This window comes from Lactuca sativa, chromosome 3 (genome assembly GCF_002870075.4).
Source record: "Lactuca sativa cultivar Salinas chromosome 3, Lsat_Salinas_v11, whole genome shotgun sequence".
In the NCBI taxonomy this organism is placed as follows: Eukaryota; Viridiplantae; Streptophyta; class Magnoliopsida; order Asterales; family Asteraceae; genus Lactuca; species Lactuca sativa.
Window position 1 is genome coordinate 148,834,050 of NC_056625.2, and position 5,612 is coordinate 148,839,661.

The 5,612-nt window shown below is 33.6% G+C and overlaps 1 pseudogene; it reads right to left on the reverse strand.

Annotated features, from left to right (window-relative positions):
* Positions 1-2,926: 2,926 nt before the first annotated feature.
* On the reverse strand, positions 2,927-4,650 carry LOC111888494 (mRNA-decapping enzyme-like protein; annotated as a pseudogene).
* Positions 4,651-5,612: the final 962 nt, after the last annotated feature.

Here is a 5,612-nt window from a genome sequence, read left to right on the forward strand (position 1 = left end):
CTTCGTATAGCTTTATTATATAAAACTATGTCACAACTTTTAAGCACGTCGGTTGCTTGCGATTTTCGGTCTTAGAGACTGCCAGTTATGTTAGGAAAATAAGGGTTTTTCCTGCATCTAAAACAAACAACTAATAGGAAAATAAGGGATTTTCTTGGTGCAACTATTTACAACTTATAACACGAACATTCATATGCATTTCATACTTTTATAAGAAAATAAGGGTTTTTCTTGGAAAGCACAACAAATCATATCTCAACTATTAGGGAAAATATGGGATTTTCTGTATCTAATACATTCATTTTCAACCCAATGAATCATAACTCTTTTCATTTGAAAATACCGCGTTTTCTGGAAAACATACATGAACTTTCGAATGACGTACATTTTCTCAAAACACTACTTATGAACTCACCAACTTAATTGTTGACACTTTTTCTTTGAAATAACTTGTATTCTCAGGGAACCGCTAAGCAGGTTTGGAAATCAACTTTTGAGGATTAACGTGCTGACGTTAATTACTTCTTTTGAAAGATGTTTATATTTTTATCTTTTGAACATGTAACGAATACAATTATGTAAACATTTTGGAAACCTTAATATGTATGGTGGTGTGTACTTTCCTTTCTATGAACTGTTATGATACTGAATATGACGTCCTCCGCCCCCGAAAGTTTCCGCCGTTCTGGTTTGGGGGTGTGACAGAACATATTCTCGGTCCAATGTGTTTTCGGTCAGCTTGAAGATTTGAAGATTGTTTTTGGTGTTCTTGGTGAAAATTATGAAGATTGGAAGGATTTTTCTTAAATATTGGAAGGTTCTTGTATGATACTTGGGAGCAAAATGGGAGTGTTTTCGAGTGAAAAAGTGAGAAAATGACTTATTTTTTGGGGAAAAATATATATATCGGTTGGGTTTTTGGTCGGAAAGGAGATTTCGGTCCGAAGGGCTTGCAGTTAGATGGTTCTCGGCCGAAAAGAGGTTTTCAGTCCGAGTTTTATTGGTTCCAAAGGGAAAAACTTTGATTTTTAAGTGTATTTTATTCCAAATACTTACACAAAATTTTATTTAAAAGGCTTGACTTTTATTGTCTTGAAGAATAACGGGTTTTTATAGCGCCCTACTAGATTGTGTTATCACTACTAGAAAAATAGCCTTTTACGACGTGCAATGCGTATCATAAAACGCTCAGACGACGCGCATATACGTTTTAAGGATGGCCCTGTCATAACGAGAGACGACACGCTTTTGCGCGTCGTCAATAAACGACGCGCATTTATGACACGCAATGCATATCATTAAAACCCGTGTAAAGAAAGGCCATGTCATGAACGAAGATGACACACATTTTTGCGAATCGTAAATTTAAATTTTTTAAAAAAAATATTTACATGTTTATTAATTTTTAAAATTAAATTTGCATTTAGTGTCTCATAATAGAAATAAAATACCATATACAAAAAATACAATCCATTGCATACTATAAATAAAATTTCTTACACAAAAAATAAAATAAAATGCACAAATTATAATATGTCATACAAATAATCATTCAAATGTTCAACAAAAATAATAGATTGCTAACATGGGTTATACATTCCTATAAAACTAACAAATAATCATCCAACTCTGTTTCTTTCTTGAATATGTGTGTAATTGTCTCCTTCATCAACCACCATGTCCAAAGTCGGATTTACCTTCCTAATCTGTATGTATAACAAGGACACATAAGTATATTGTGAATTTGTGATATGATCTGAAATAAGAATCTTGAATGTTGGTTGTACCTTGTGCTTAATTTCAGTAGCCAAAATAGTATCTTGCCTTAAGAAAATTGAATGCAAGTCACCATATATCAGCATTCAACAACAATAACAAATAAAAAAAAGTTATAAACTTGTCCCTAAGTACCAACAACATAACATACATGAGTTGTTTTACTTAATAGATTCCTTACCATAATCATTGTGAGAGAAGATCTTCAAACAAGATTGATTGTACAATTGCCATAATCGCACAGTTTTATCCATGGAAGATGAAACCAAATGCTGACATGGAAATATGGAAGTTAATGTTTGTGCTTGTACAGGGCCGGTCCAAACATTTTTGGGGCCCGAGGCGAGAAGGGCAAAAAAGGCCCCAAGGACACAAATATAGCTAAATCATTCACTAATTTCTTAGCCTTGCTTTATTCTAAGAACTAATACAAATCAAATGGTTGTTACTAATTTCATATCCTTTTACATTTTCCTTTTCTCCCTTTTTTTCACTACTGGATACTTCTATTTTTGTGAAACATTGCAATATTATAAAGAAAAATATCAGAAAACACCTTATAATTTAAGAGTAAAGATTGGAATGGTAAACCTAGAAAATTGAAACCTGGAGTTGAAATTGGTGACTAGAATAATGAGCTGAAATTGTATAATTTTTTTATTATCACAAACTCTCAATGTAAATATACAGATATGTTGTCTCTGTATTATAACAAAACAAAAAAACAAATAGGAATCCAAACACAAATGAACAATTATCAGTTTAGTTTCCTGTAATAAAATAACCCCTTGGCAAAAAAATAAACAAACAAACTCCATATATGAATGAATGATAATCAATCATTCAAACTATTTCCAAAAAAAGAAAATATATATACTTTTAAAAACTCAAATAATCACACAAACAAATGAAGAAGATTCAATATATTTTTCTAAAAGAAAAACTAAATAAACAAATACACAATTATGAACCAATCCACAGCAGATTCGGAGATTCCTAATTCCATCAATCAAATGACCTAAACAATTGAAGAAGTAAGAAGTTAAGAATCTTAAAAGTTAAAATCATATAATTATAACGAAAACAAACAAAAATTATAACTTTTGGGCTTACCAAATTGAAACAAAGATGTTAATCTTGAGCCTTATATTCAACAATTTATAACTCTTTTTTCTGAGTGTTGGTCGGTCTCAATTATAAACTGGAAAAAACGAATCAACTGTTGAGACTGATGGTCGATGACCAAGATTATTTGAAAAATCAATCGGATGTTGGAATGTGTCATCAATGGAGTTGGAGTTGGAGTTGCAAAGGGTGTAAAAAAAGAAAGGGGTTTGATAAGATTAGTTACACGTGTATTGTTATTGTTGTTGTTGACCTGGTCTTGAGTTTCATGGAGTGGAATTCCGATTCTGGAGGTTGATGAAGGAAATGAGGGGATTTGGAGTGGTGTGTGGTTGAGTGAAGGGGAAGATGCAACATGGGAATGTAATGGAATTGATGTGGAGGTGTGGTATGGTGGAATGGAATTGAATGAGTTGGATGGGTGGTGTCCTAGGTTCATAGTATTCTGAAAGAAATAAATTAGTTTTTAACGTATAAAATAAAAGGAAAATTACAGAAGAACCGTTATGTTGATGAAATAATACATACACCAAAGACGTTTGCAAATGAAAAATCTTCAAGGATATATATGGAGCTTGAAGTGGTAAATGGTGGTTCTAGTGGTCCTTCAGTTACTGAAGATGTGGGTACAGCTTCAAGTTCCTCAAATTCACTACATATAAAAAACTTGAATTAAAGTTATTGTAAATAAATTTTAATGAAATAGTGAGAATAGCATTGGGTACATTTTGTTTACTTTTGGCTTCAGAGGAACCTTTGAATATGCACCGAGTATCCTGGATAAATCAATAAAAAAATGTGTGTGATTATGATGTTCTTAAACCATTATATTCCTTCTTCAATTCCATTATACTAAGCACAACCCAAGTAGCAATAAAAATTATACTCTTCAACAATCCAAACATAAAGTTCCTAAGTTGAAATATCTATAGAGTTTGATAGCTCAATTCCAACTCATAACACTCTATGTGCATATTCAATATATAATTAATAAAAAGGAGGAGAAATAAATACCTAGTAAAAAGATTTGCAACATCCTCAGACTCACGTGGATTGTAGATCCGAATATCATTGAAGTCTTGAGCAGGATTTCAATACAGGAGATATGGAACTTGAAGTTCATACTCAAAATCCCCTAAAAGATCCTCAACTAGATTTTCTGTGGAATGTTAATAAAACAAAAAATATGACAAACAAAATACACAAAGCAGAATGCCTCAATTAGAAAGGTGGAAGGAAGCTTGCCGATATTTTTCTGATTCATTTCTATAAATTGAAACCTTGGTTGGGCATTCCTGCAATTGAAACCTTGGTTGTCATTGTAGACCTCCTTGCGTTGAGTCGATTCGAAGGATACGACACCGGAGTGTGATTGATGTTAGAGTTCTTATGCAAGTTGCACCTAAACGAACGTGGATGCGAAGTAGGCGAACACATACACATCCTCCTCGGTTTAGCCAACTGCTTTTTCGATGCTTGATTACTATTATTACTCCTCGGAATTATAGAGATCGAACAAATCGAAGAAATTTGACGATTGTCGAGAGAAAATCGTATATTCGACACCAATGGAGATGATCTGTATATGTTGACACATGTAGGTAACGCAGATCGGTTCTGAATGAACAACGACGGTCTCGACAAGAAGGTGGAGGTGGAGGAAGCAAATGAATTTGACGACGATGAGGTGTAGAATCTTTTGGAAGGTGAGTGAGCTCGGAGTACGGGTCTTCGGGTTGAATTCGCCATTGATTTACAGTTAAAGAAATTTAGGGGTTTTTGAGAAGATAAGGAAGGGAGAAGTAGCCATGGTTATCTGATTGAGGGTTTTTGTGTTTTTAATTGACAGAAATAGTGTGTGGGCAGAGAGTAGGTGGAGACATCGGTAGGAGACATTTTGCTGGTGCGAGATCGGAGATTTGGTGATGACTGTATCATGGTTTTTTGGGCATTTGAGTAAGAGAGAGAAGAACGGTGGAAATAAGGTAATAACATGGCGGGCCTTTCAAACTTTTCATAATTTCATTTCCTCCCTAGAGAAAAGACCCTGCGTTTCATTAAAAAAATATAAAGCAACATGGTTACACGACGCCCATGTTATGTTATGTGCCCTCCGTGTTTTTTTTTTCAATGTGACACTTATTTTAGGGCGCGCAAAAATACGTGCCCTAAATCCTTCTAATTTTTGGAGAGATGACATTATTTTTAGCGCACACACTTTTGCATATAATAAAATAGTGCGTGTCATTATTCGCGCGTCATTAAAGGGTATTTTTCTAGTAGTGTATGTAGAATTCTAGTTGTCTTTGTGATATTTACATGGAAGATCCCAGGGGTTGCCCGAGGTATTTGTTTGAAAGAACTCGTGGGTAGCCCATGTAAAATGCATGAAAGACCATGGGGGTAGCTGTAACACCCATAGATTCGGGTTAGTCAATTTAGAGATAATAAGAGTAAAAATGACTTTTTGATAGAAGATTATTTAGGAAAACAAGTCTTAACAAAAGTTATATTGTATGTAACAAGGATTACATACATATAGAGAACACTAAAATTTGACTTCGTATGAAGAAGTTATACTTCTTCGAAGTTTAATGATTAAACCATCACAACTCTATGAATCGTAAAAAGTGAAATTTTGATAAATTAGTTTTTAGCCTAAGAGATCTAAACAAAATTCATTATAGTGGTTAAAACGAGAGCATGCATAT